Below are 14,306 nucleotides of genomic sequence, written 5' to 3'. Positions count from 1 at the left end.
CAAAATGTACCACCTCACACTTCTCCGGGTTGAACTCCATCTGCCACTTCTCAGCCCACTTCTGCATCCTATCAATGTCTCTCAGCAATCTTTGACAATCCTCAGCACTATCCACAACACCACCAATCTTTGAGTCATCTGCAAACTTGCCAACCCACCCTTCTACCCCCACATCCAGGTCGTTAATAAAAATCATGAAAAGTAAAGGTTCCAGGACCGATCCTTGTGGGACACCACTAGTCACAACCCTCCAATCTGAATGTACTCCCTCCACCACGACCCTCTGCTTTCTACAGGCAAGCCAATTCTGAATCCACCTGGCCAAGCTTCCCTGGATCCTATGCCTTTTGACTTTCTGAATAATCCTACCTTGTGGTACCTTGTTAAATGTCTTACTAAAGTAGTCTTGCTAACTACTCAACAATGGCTGATGACATAAAGATCTCTCATAGCCACTTACATTTTTTTGTTCATATTTAAAGCTAATCCTGTGTTTTCCAACAGCAACCTGAGTGTAACTTTACAAGATTCTAGCTTGGATTAAACACCATCTCAGCTCATTAATAAGATGCAGTTGGTCCACTTTTTAAATAGCATTTGATTGAAGTGCTGAGTGCCCAGCAATGCAAACGAAGGCCAGTGAACAGCCATGGCCATTCCCCCACGATCAATAAGTAGCAACCTACTATTAATAAAAGGGGAAACATCTGGGATTATTATGAACAGAATGACAAACGAATAAAAGAATACTTTTGAACATAGAACAGAGCACAGAACAGGCCCATCATTCCGTGATGTTGTGCAAACCTTATAACCTACTCTAAGATAACACTTCCCTCCCACATAGCCCTGCATGTTTCTATCATCTATATGCCTATTTAAGAGTATCTGAAATGACTTTAATGTACCTGCCTCTACCACCACTTTTGCCAAGGTGTTTCACAAATCCACAACTCTTTGGATAAAAAACCTACCTCTGACATCCCCCATGTACTTTCCTCCTTAAAGTTATCCCCCCCCCCCTTCATGTTAGTAATTTCTGTCCTAGGAAAATGTCTCCGGCTATCTGCTCAAGTTATGCCTCTTATCAATTTATACACCTCTATCAAGTCACTTCTCATTCTCCTTCACTCTGAAGAGAAAATCCCTGGCTTGTTCAACCTACTGTTATAAAATAAGTTTGAAGTTAAATTAATATCCTGAGGAGTGTAGTAAGCAAAGGTTTGGTGGGGGAGTGGGCTGGTTACTTGAGAAGTGGTTAAGCTGACCGGGTCTATATTCTTGAGGGGAATGGGAGGCAATTTCATTGAAATATCCTTAATGTTATTAAGGTGCTTGACTGGGGGGGGACATTTCTAAATTGGGTGTTTAGAACCAGGAGTCACAGCTTCAAAATCAAGGTTTGCTCAAGGCTGAGAGAAATAAAAATTGTTTACCCTGACAGAAGTGAATCTTTGGAAATCTCTACCCAAAATAGCTGTGGAGCGTTTGTCATGGAATATGTTCAGGACAGATATCAATAAATGTTTGACTGAGAATAGTATTAGTGCATGAGAATAACAAACTGATTTGAATGAGGATCAGACTCTTGGGAACAAATGCACTACTACTGCTTATACGCAGTTCTCATGTTCTTATGTTATCAGCATGAGCCACAGAGCAGTATCGCCATCTGCCCACAAACGTGAAATTGTTTTTTCCCCTTGTACTAAATCAATGCAATGATGTAAGGAGATGATCTGTGCGGATGGTATGCAAACGAAGCTTTATTCATTATATCTTGGTACATGTGACAATAATAAACTAATTTTGACCAATTTATTTTATTTTTCTTTATCTCAGTTTTTTTGTGTCAGTCATAAAAATTCAATTGACCAAGTACGTCTCTAGTTATCCATTCTCCGTTAAAAAAAAATGATTTGCTGATTTTACTCCCAAGTTACTAGTTCCCTTTTAAGATTAAATCCTTCACTTTCAGGTTTTCCCAGTAGAGGAAACAGACTATGGAATTTGTCAGCCTTACAAACTCAAACGAATACAAACCAAGTTTGGTGAACAGGCACAGTAATCCTTCAAAACCAATACACCATCTTGAAGATCAAAATCCAAACCTAATCTCATGAGTGGAGGAGCGGGCACGAGGGTCAAAACAACCTACTTCTGCTTCTATTTCGTGTGAACATGACTATTATAATAGAAGAGAGTGATAAAAACCATGTGAAGGAGCATTAGCTAAAATTAAGATCCATGAAATTGAAGGGAGCCTCAGGGAATGGTCAGAGAATCACAAGCCAGTGAGCCAGGATTATAAGGATGTTCATTTATTAATGTAGTGTGTCAAGAAGCAGGCCTTGAGAATACTGTTGGAGTTTAACATTATAAGACCATAAGACATAGGAGCAGAATTAGGCCATTTGGCCCATTGAGTCTGCTCGCCATTCAGTCATGGCTGATCCTCTTTTTTCTCTCTCCTCAGCCCCACTCCTCTGACCTCTCCCCTTAACCTTTAATGCCGTAGCCAATCAAGAACCTATCAATCTCCACCTTAAATACACCCAACGACCTGGCCTTTGATAACAAATTCAATAAATTCACCTCCCTTTGGCTAAAGAAATTTTTCTGCATCTTTGTTTTAAATGGATGCCCTTCTATCCTGAGGCTGTGCCATCTTGTCCTCGAATCCCCCACCTTGGGAAACATGGCATTTCAACATTGAAAAGGTTTCAAAGAGTTTCAAACCTTTCATTCCCAGAAACGTCATTGTGAACCTCCTCTGAATTCTCTCCAATGCCAGCACATCTTTCCTTAGATAAGGAGCCCAAAGCTGTTCACGATACTCAAGGTGAGGCCTCACCAGTGCCTTATAAAGCTTCAGCATCACATCCTTGCTCTTGTATTCTAGACCTCTTGAAATGAATGCTAACATAGCATTTGCCTTCCTCACCACCGACTCTACCTGCAAGTTAACCTTTAGGTTGTTCTGCACAAAGACTCCCAAGTCTCTTTGCATCTCAGATTTTTGGATAGAAAATAGTTTGCACACTTATATCTTCTACCAAAGTTTTCCAACATCATATTTCATTAACCAATTACTTGCCCATTCTCCTAATCTGTCTAAATCCTTCTGCAGCCTTCCTGTTTCCTCAACCCTACCCACCCCTCCACCAATCTTTGTATCAACTGCAATCTTGGTAACAAAGCCAACTATTCCAACATCTAAACTATTGATATACAGCATAAAAAGAAACAGTCTTTTTCAGGTGAGGTAGTCAATCTCAGAGATAAAAATGGCAGATGGAAATGCTGGAATATAAATGAACCTGGGTTTCAGCACCTAAATTACAGAGGAAGGTTGAACAAGTTAGGTCTTTATTCTTTGGAGCGTCGAAGGTTGAGGGGAGACTTGATAGAGGTATTTAAAATTATGAGGGGGATAGATAGAGTTGACGTGGATAGGCTTTTTCCATTGAGAGTAGGGGAGATTTGAACAAGAGGACATGAGTTGAGAGTTAGGGGGCAAAAGTTTAGGGGTAACACGAGGAGGAATTTCTTTACTCAGAGAGTGGTAGCTGTGTGGAACGAGCTTCCAGTAGAAGTGGTAGAGCAGGTTCGATATTGTCATTTAAAGTAAAATTGGATTGGTATATGGACAGGAAAGGAATGGAGGGTTATGAGCTGAGTGTGGGTCAGTGGGATGAGGTGAGAGTAAGCATTCGGCACGGACTAGAAGGGCCGAGATGGCCTGTTTCTGTGCTGTAATTGTTATATGGTTATATGGTTAACTGAACATGGGGATTTGGACTTGAAAGCTTGACATTATTTACACACTGCAGTTATGTACTACAGTTAGATATCACAGGAATACTGTACTCAATTTCAGGCATCTTATTTTATAAGTTAATAGTAGATCTAAAGTGGAATCAATAGGAAAATGGTTCCATCGGAAGAGAGGTCTCAGCACATGAACAGCAGCTGGGACAATACAGTTTTTCGTCATTTCTGTGATGTTAAAAAATTAGATAATGAACTTATTGTAGCCTTGAGCTACACAATCTTGTTCGCTGTGAAGACCATGACCTATACCTCAACTTGACACCTCTAAAACAGCTTTAGGTGTGACACAACGTTCTGTTCCACCAAGGTTACATTGCCCCCGACACTAACTCACTGGAAGCAGCTTCAACTTCACCTTGACATACAGCTGGATTTCAAACTCTGCTCCATGGCTTTCCCCACAACGTTCACACAACTGTGTAACTTTCTCTCCCTGGATTGTGCTCTGCTTCCATTTGTTATGTTTTCACGCTGAACTCTGTTGTGAATTACCAGGTGTGTGATTACTGAAACACCTTTTGTCAAAAGAGAACAGTCTACTCAACTCTATAAGAATACAACGGAATTATTTGAAGTATGTGAAAACTCACTGTAGTATACAGACCCCACCCTTCCACAGTCAAAATGGAGTATATAGGACTTTATAATCTCCTGTGTATAATATCCATATAAAACAATGGGGAAGATCATTCTTTCTAATGGCACACTGATTTTCTAAACTATGCACTTACTAAGCAAGCTTAATTCATTTATGCATGGGTATCACAATTTCTGAAATGTCTCCTGGGTTTTGTAAGGTGCACCTGCATTGGAACACCAAAAGTGTGCAGCTTCTTGGGTGAAGCACTCTTGCAAGATCTATTTGCACACCTGTCACCTGTTCAAGGTCACACACCTGAAGAATTATCACAATTAATCACTACCTACTCTTATCCTCTTAGACCTGTTTTCATTCCAGCAAGATAGCTGGTCAGATCCTATTTTAAAAGATGTTAATGGGTGCAAATGAGATGTTTTCACAGAAAACTGTTTCATGCCAGCCTGGCACCAGCTGAATGGTTGCAAAAACACGTGATGTTGGATGAAGCATTGTGAAATCCTCACAGACCTAGTGTACATGTTAGCAATTGGACAGCAAGTGGCTGGGGCAGTTGGCACTGGCTTCACTCTATTTTTACTTTTTCTTCTGTTGTTTGTGAGTGAGCACTTGATATTCAGTGATAATAAAGGTAAATACTGTATATAATTTAGCACCACATTGAATATTCACGTGAGTCATTGTTTTCAGTATTGAGCAGGGTTAAATCTAATTATAGGAGCAGATTTACTGATGAAACTAGTGCTACGTGCATAGCTCTCAAAACAACCAAATACAAGCTGGATATAAAACGTTTGTCATCATTAGTGCAGCAGCAAAAGTTTTACTGAGAGCTAGGTGAGTTTATTTTCCTTTCCTTGATCTTTTATGAATATGATTTCACATTTACAGTGGCATGCAGAAGTTTGGGCACCCCTGGTCAAAATTTCTGTTACTGTGAATAGCTAAGCAAGTAAGAGATGACCTGATTTCCAAAAGGTATAAAGATGACACATTTCTTTAATATTTTAAGCAAGATTAATTTTTTATTTCCATCCCATTTGTTATTATTTCAAAATAACAAAAAATGAAAAGGGCCCAAAGCAAACGTTTGGGTACCCTGCACGGTCAGTACTTAGTAACACCCCCTTTGGCAAGTATCACAGCTTGTAAACGCTTTCTGTAGCCAGCCAAGTGTCTTTCAATTCTTGAAAAAGGCTTCTAGTCCTGTGAGATTCTTGGGCCATCTTGCATGCACTGCTCTTTAGTAGTCTATCCACAGATTTTCGATGATGTTTAGCTCAGGGGACAGTGAGGGCCATGATAAAACCTTCAGCTTATGCCTCTTGAGGTAGTCCATTGTGGATTTTGAGGTGTGTTTAGTATCATTATCTTGTTGTAGAAGGCATCTTCTTTTCATCTTCAGCTTTTTTACAGACAGTGTGATGATTGCTTCCAGAAATTACTGGTATTTAATTGAGTTCATTCTTCCCTCTACCAGTGAAATTTTCCCCATGCCACTGGCTGTAAAAAAGCTGAAAGCCCAAAGCATGATTGATGCACTCCCATGCTTAACAGTTGGAGAGGTGTTCTTTTTATGAAATTCTGCACTCTTTTTCCTCCAAACATACCTTTGCTCATTGCGGCCAACAAGTTCTATTTTAACTTCATCAGTCCAGAGGACTTGTGTCCAAAATGCATCAGGCTTGTTTAGATGTTCCTTTGCAAAATTCTGATGCTGGATTTTGTGGCGAGAAAGGTTTTCTTCTGATGACTCTTCCATGAAGGTCATATTTGTGCAGGTGTCGCTACACAGTAGAACAGTGCACCACCACTCCAGAGTCTGCTAAATCTTCTTGAAGGTCTTTTGCAGTCAAACTGGGGTTTTCATTTGCCTTTCTAGCAATCCTACGAGCAGTTCTCTCGGAAAGTTTTCTTGGTCTTCCAGACCTCAACTTGACCACCATTCCTGTTAACTGCCATTCCTTAATTACAGTATGAACTCAGGAAACGACTATAGGAAACGCTTTTCTACCTTCTTATAGCCTTCTCCTGCTTTGTGGGCATCATTTATTTTAATTTTCAGAATGCTAGGCTTAGGGGAGCCCATGGCTGCTGATTGTTGGGACGAGGTTTGAGGAGTCAGGGTATTTATAAAGCTTTGAAATTTGCATCACCTGGCCTTTCTTAGTGATGACTGTGAACAAACCATAGCCCTAACAAGATAATTAAGGTCTGAGACCTTGGTAAAAGTTATCTGAGAGCTCAAATCTCTTGGGGTGCCCAAACGTTTGCATGGTGCTCCTTTCCTTTTTTTCACTCAAAAATTGCTCAAAAACAAAAATAATACGCTAGCCTTGCTTAAAATATTGAAAAGAAGCTTTCATCTTTAACTTTATGACTTTTGGAGATCAGTTCATCTTCTACTCACTTAACTATTCACAGTAACAGAGGTTTTGATCATGGGTGCCCAAACTTTTGCATGACACTGCATCATGAAGTGCTTTGAATGGGTAGCAATGGCACAGATCAAAATCTCCACCCCTGTCACATAGAACACACACCAGTCTGTGTCCACTCTATGACAAGACTCATTCCTTTTCCTTAAAAAGTCCACAATTATTGGTATTAATGTACTAATCAATGCTAATCTCTGCTCAGAAATTACCATGGCATGAGACACGAGAGAATATTTTAGAAGATTTGTGCATACGCTCTCAAAAAGGTTCGACACTCCTGGCTTATGGGGAAAGTAGGATCTACTTTAAAGCTCCTTACTCACCATAAATAACTTATTTGTATTTCAATGGTTGATATTCTACAGGATTATAACCTGAATTTATCTTTTGTCTTTGATTTATCATTTCTCCATTAATGAACAAATTGACATCTGTGAATTTCTCTTCATGGAATGGGCAAAGTTAAAACGAGAGGCTGGTAACTCCCTCTCAGCAAGTGTATTGACCAGCAGTTAGAATTCATGCTCACATGCTTTGCTGAAGGCACACAAGACAAGTGGTGGTGATAGGCGGGTGTTATTCTGGATCTAGGTCTGTGACCAGCGGTCTGCTAGGATCAGTATTGGGACCCACAGTGATTGCAATGTAAATTAATGATTTGGATGAAAATGGATTTTTAAGATTGCTTATGTCATGGGAAATTGGTGGAGTTGTGGCTCTCAAATGCTGCAGCAGGATTGAAAACAATTGAAGATCTGGGCACAGGAACAAGGAGGAATCACCGAAGACTGTTACCACCCGGTACATGCCCTCTTCTCATTACTACCATCAGGGAGGAGGTGCAGGGGCATGATGACGCAAATTCAACATTTTAGAAACAGCTACTTCTCCTCCACCGCCAGGTTTCTGAACTGTTCATGACACCACCTCATTACTCTATTGTTTAATTATTCATATGAGGCAGTGATAATAAACCAAGGTGTGAGGGGTGATGCATTTTGGGGGTGTTCAAATGCAGGGAAATCTTGGAGTGCCAGGCCATAAGTGGAAGTGCTGAAGTCACTGGAGCATGAATCCAAAACATTCTGTTGCATCAGTTCCCAAAATGGAAATAAATTCTGAAGAACAAGTCTAATCTTGTCTGAGGAATATTAGCAATCATAAGGTCTGTTTATCATCAATGAAAATGAAATGGAAATCTGGCACAAGTGCAGGTGGTCCAGCAGACAGTGAAGGTTCAGTCAGAAGAAATCACACTTGCCCTCAGAAAAGGATCTAAGCAGATTGTCATTCCAAAGGAGGGTATTAGGACATATCTAGCAGACTGAATTATTGAGGATATCATCACGTTTCAAGCTATTTTTAAAACAATAGTGCACACACATATATTTCAGCTGAATAAATAGAAAAACATCCTTTGGATAAATGTTACTATGATCCTAAGCAGGCAGAAGCTGCATTCATGAGAGAATTTGAATAAAGAGATACGCTTTTACAAATTACTTTCAATGATTTCCAAAACAGTTTACTGTCAACAGAGTGTGATTACTCTGTCACATTCCTTGCTTGGGGAATTTCAGTGCTGGAGGACATGTTACATATGGGAATAACTGGAGGTACCAGGTTGCATCCCATGTGGCACACTCAGTCATGAACTCATCACAATCCTTACTAATGCCTAACAGCCTTGGATTACTGATAGACTCTGACAGTGTGAATCCCAGCCATAGCCACAGGTTCCTTTGCCTCCGTGTCCTGCATGAGACCCACAACAGGCCTTTCGGACTGGCCTCAATAGGCCGTGTCCTTCTCCAGGTCAGAGCACAGCTCACTGCCAGGGATACGTTCCCATCAGGTCATTCAGAGGAGCTGCACTGCATTGCCGTTGGGCACAGAATACGAGAGGTGGTGGACTCGGAGAAACCAGACCCTCACCCCTCAGGCCAGAGAGACTGCTGTTTACACGAAGTTCTATCAATATCTGTGTGAGAGTGAAACCAGCCGGGGCTTGCTCTCTTCACCCTGCTCTCATCAGGAAGGAGACACAAGAGCCTTTTGTCCCACACCACCAGGTTCAGGAACAGTTACTATCAATGTACGTGTATGTCACCATATACTACCTTGAGATTAATTTTCTTTCAGGCAAATAAAAAAATAGAATAAATTTGTGGAAAGTTCAAAGTAAATTTCAGTATCAAAGTACACACATGTCACCACACACACCAAGATTTATTTTCCTTTGGGCATACTCAGCATGTTTATAGAATAGTAACTATGAAAGATCAGCCAGAGTGCAGAAGACAACAAATTGTGCAATTGCAAATATAAATAAATAGCAATAAATAACAAGAAAATGAAATAAAACGATAAACATTCCTTAAAGTGAGATCAATGGTTGTGGGAACATTTCAATGGATGGGCAAGTGAGTGTAGTTAATACCTAATTCCCCGCATTTTTAGTTAACTTGTTTATTTATAGTTAAAAACTATAAATAACAAAGACTGACAAACAACCAATGTACAAAAGAAGACAAATCATACAAATAATAAAGAAAAAATGTAAATAAATAATACAGAGAACATGAGTTGTAAAGTCCACGAAAGTGACTCCATAAGTTGTGGAGTCAGTTGCCTCTCTTTCCCTTGTACAACTCCCAATAAATGTATTACTGTAATGTATAACGGTTACTGTGCAATGCCAGCAAGTATTAACAGCTATTGTGAATGTTAGAGCCCAGTTCCTGTGTTCAAGGATTACAGCAGCTGCTGTGTTCATTTCCTACTGAGAGCAGTCTTATAATCAACAGGAACTGTCAAGCCGGCTCTTGCTGACCAGGAGCTTGTGCACACAAAGTGACCCTCCAGCTTTCTGAACACACATCTCATGCGCCTTAATCTCCTAGCTACTTAACGCCAAACTAACAGCTGTGCCTAGTTATTTCCTTCTGCGTTTCACTGACGCAAGTGTTCTTGATTCTGGACACCTGAGGCCAGCTACGTGAATTCAGCAGCGTGCAATCTCCCAATCTGTGGGATTACTCTGCAGTGTCCAGCGACTGCTGTGGAAGCCTCAGCGAAGTGGGTTAAACCTGGGGAATGAAATTTGCCCATTTGCCCGAGTGGCCGATGGATAACGAATATGTGCTTCGGGGATGTGAATTTAAAGTTCAAAGTAAATTTACTTCGAACTCTCACATCCCCTGAGGCATAAGGTGAGAGAGTGAAAGTCTGCCTTGGGCCGGACAATAAATCTGGTGAAGTCACTTCAGCTACCCATCAGATTCAGCTCCACTGACATCAATTGACCTGCCTATGTAATGCTATTTGCCCAAGAATAGGTTAGAGCCAGTATAGTTCCACTCAGCCCTTTCTGTCCAGAGCATTAGAACAGTCACTCAGCTTTCACCAGACCTGCTAGCTCACCTGCTTTTGTGCTCAGGAATCCATCTAGCTACGCTTCAGCTGAAGAATAAATCCACAGGACATCCTGCTTTTGTCCACAATGTCTGCAAGCCCAATTTCCCAGGAACTTGTTTAGGACAACTTTCTTGCTTACGTCACCAGTTTCTAAAGGCAGAAATCACTTTGGATTTACCCTTGGAAACTTTTTCCAACATCCACACTAGAAAATCTATTCAATACCCACCCTCCCCTTCCCCAATGTCAGACTAATATTGAAAAGCATCTCCCAAAATGACAAAATCTGCAAGCAAGTTTAACTTTCTGGTGTCTTTACTTTACTGCTTGGTGTCAAGCAGAATGAGGAATATCTCCCTTTGACAGAATTGCCCTTTGTTTTTCCATTGCAAGTATCAAGCACCAGCTTCTGGATCTCCCAAATCTTGTGAGGATCATAGACTCCAGCTCCAGTTTCTCTCTAAACCATTCCTACTGTATAATCATCACCCCTGGGCCAACATCTCTGAACTCCCTCATAAATACAGTAGTAACATGGGCCCCCTTCGTCAGAAGGATTGTGTTGCTTTAGGTTTTGTGGCCCTCAGTGGGACATCACCCCAGTCTGAGCTGAGTGGGTTCTACTTCTCTGCTTCAAGCTTCCGCCATAGTGGTTGAGCAGTGAACCAATTAGTTAGCTATGCAGATCATTCGAAGTGGCCACATAATCTGACTGATGTTATTGCTTATCATGTTCGGATGGCTGGAGAACTGTAAATTAAAAGAAGTTTTTGCATTGTTGAAGCAGTAAGCCCAACACCAGCTTAGCACCATTTGCCGTTCATAAACAGAGAAGGAATTACACAAAGTTTCTTCTGTTACCTTATTGAGTGCAAATGAAAATCACTTCTCTTTCCATAATAAGATTGGCTGTACTCCAGAGGTAAACGGATTATTCACACTTGAGTTGAAATTGGCCCCTACTGCATCAGACTATGATTTCTGAAGTTATTAAAAAAATAACTTAAAATGGTAGACTGTGCAGTGAGGCTTAATTGCAGTGGAACAGAGGCAAGAACAGATTGGCTGAAGTGTGCAGCATTTTGGAAAATGCCCAAAGCATGGAACTTATGGAAGAAAAAGAACAATTTTGGATTCCAAAACGATTTAGAGTAAGCATTTGAAAGTTGAAATTTGACCAGATATAATATGCAGGTTGTCAACTGTGTGCAAATCTTGTGGCGTGTGTGTGTGTGTGTGTGTGTGTGTGTGTGTGTTCTGATTTAGCTGCACATTTTTTGTGTATTTGTGAAAAGCATTCAGAAAGCCTAGGTCAGTATGATTACTTGGGCTATTTCCTGATGCATTTGGCAGTCACACTTCATGTGGTTTTTCACTTTTTGTTTTATAAATGTAATTATCATAAAATAGTGCAGTGATTAATGAGGAGGATCATTGTGCCTGTCTTCATTTATGAACGAGCCGAAAGCTGGAAACTTAAAGTGAAAGAACTGAGTGAGGTGTGAAGTTGTGTGCACTGGATGGACTCAGTACACTCACTTTTAACTGGGTAATGAAGTGTATTCCAGTCTGATCCGCTGTGGCACCCATTGTGCCAGTGGCTTCCAATCCCTGCTCTTCCATGGGGCAGAGCAGCTGAGAATGGTGGCCAGGCTCTTAAGAATACTTCCAATGGGCTTTTAATAGAATACTACATAAAAACTGAATAAATGTAAAAAAAAGACACATTTGTTAAAAGAAGCTTAAACTAATGAACAGTCTGGCACAGAGTGAAGTAGTGGGATTAGCTGCACTGTCCTTCCAACCCCTTAGCTCCGTACAGTTCAGAAGAGCTTCAGGGATCGACGGTCTGAACTCCAGCAAGCTGAACTCTCGAGCTAAAACAAACTGCCAGAGGAACTCTAAGATCAAGGTACTTCAGTAGAGGCAAAGGGGTAGTTGAGATTCCAGGTCAAAACCCTGCATCAGGATCCAAACCAAAATGTTGACTATCCCTTTACCTCCGTAGATGCTGCTTGACCTGCTGAGCTCCTCCAGCAGGTTGCTTTTAGCTCCAAGTCCCAGCGCCTGCAGTATCTTAATTCTCTCCATGCTGAACTTTGAAAATTGGAGGCTAGCTGGAGCCCACTCCTGATGAGATTCACTCATACTAAATGCATTCCTAATTTGCTTATGGGTCAGGAGAGCTGCTGGCATGACCAACATTTATCATCCATCCTTTATTCCCCTGAGAAAATACTGCAGCCCAGTGAGGTAACATTAGGAATTTGGACTGGCACTACTTTCAGCTGTATCTTAGTTGATTTTTATACACATTAACATAATCTATAACTGAAATTATACACAATAGATTTTCAATCAGCTGGTTTTCAAAAACATTAGTTATTTAAGTGCCTTTTCATTTCACTAGATTATCTTCATCATGACAGTGACCAGGCTTCAAAACTGTTTTGTTTGTTGAAAGCACATTGAGGCATCATGAAACTACACAAGTGATGCAAAACATTTCTTACTAGAAGTTTAGTCTTGGTAGAGAAAACATGTATTGTATGTTTAAAAGAAGAGTACCCGTTGGGCCAAATAGCCCTGTTCTCAGTGATTACTGTCCTTCCTTCTGACAAATCCATGCATCAATCTGTTGGCATTAGACTCAATACATAAGTGGCTGTGCCCATGACATTGGTTAGTCATTTCACTAATAGATCAACAGATTCTATTAAGGATTGCATTGAAAGTACATACACCATGAAAGAAAAGGCTAAACCCAGAGATTATTCATTTGAAACTTGGGTTATGGCCTCAGCAGATCTCCTGATAATGTTAGATGTCATTATCAACAAAATTAATCACTGCGCTGATGCCTTGGAGTGAATAAGCTGACAGGATTTTATCCTGTACATCAGGATGTTCCAAATACAAAATCCTTCAGGATCATAGTACCAGGCAATGAACCTGGTCAAGTGACAGATCTCTCAGTGTGTGGCAGTTCGGAGACAATGACTCCAACTCCCTGACCTTTGCCATGGCCGCAGTCAGCATAGGGGTAAAGAGCTTTGTTAGAGACAGATACATCAGAGATATTTAAGAGACTCTTAGACAGGCACATGGATGAAGGAAGAGTGGCGTGCTATATGGGAGAGAGGAGATTGATTAATCTTGGACGTGAGATGCTGCAGGTGCTGGAAATCCACAGCAACACACACAACAATGCTGCAGGAACTCAGAAGGCCAGGTAGCATCTATGGAAATCTGTGGAACTCTTTGGCACAGGAAGCCATGGAGGCCAGTTCTTTATGTATATTTAAGGCAGAGGTTGATAGATTCTTGATTGGTCAGAGCATGAAGGGATACAGGGAGAAGATTGGAGATTGGGGTGAGAGGAAATTAGATCAGCCATGATGAAATGGCAGAGCAGACTCGATGGGCCAAATGGCCTAATTCTGTTCCTATATCTCATGGTCTTATGGAAAGTAATAAACAGTCAACATTTCAGGCTGAGAAAAAGACTGGCACTACATCATAAACTGAAGGAACTGTACTGGGCTGTACATTTCTATGTTTTATGTTCTATGTTCTGAAGTGTCACAGCACAGAATCAGACCTTTCAATCCACTGTATCTAGTATACACAGTACCCCAAAAATGTTAGATAAGTTGTAGTGCATTTAAACATTGCCAGGTACAATGCTGTGGGCATCAGAGTCATGGCTGAAAGAAGATCACAGCTGGAAACTAAATACTCAATAGGATGCACAACCCATTGAAAAGACAGGCAGGTAGGCAGAGAAGCTGGGTGACTCCTTTAGTAAAAAATGAAATCAAATCCTCAGCAAGAAGTAACATTGAATCAGAAGGTGTAGAATCCTTGTAGATAGAGTTAAGAAACTGTACGGGTAAAAAGAACCTTACAGGAATTACTGTATATATTGGCCTCTCAATAGTAGGGAGAATGTAAAGTACAAATTACTACAGGAGATAGAAAAAGCATGAAAGAAAGGCAGTGTTATATTGGTCATTGAA

The 14,306-nt window shown here is 40.7% G+C and overlaps 1 protein-coding gene across 2 annotated transcripts in view; it reads left to right on the top strand.

Moving 5' to 3' along the window:
* jcada (junctional cadherin 5 associated a) overlaps window positions 1–14,306 on the top strand; it is a 203,419-nt gene that overhangs the window by 27,378 nt on the left and 161,735 nt on the right. The window lies entirely within an intron of this gene.

This window comes from Hypanus sabinus, chromosome 6 (assembly GCF_030144855.1).
Source record: "Hypanus sabinus isolate sHypSab1 chromosome 6, sHypSab1.hap1, whole genome shotgun sequence".
NCBI lineage: Eukaryota > Metazoa > Chordata > Chondrichthyes > Myliobatiformes > Dasyatidae > Hypanus > Hypanus sabinus.
Note: the sequence above shows the minus strand (reverse complement) of the source record. Positions and strands in the feature narration are given on the sequence as shown.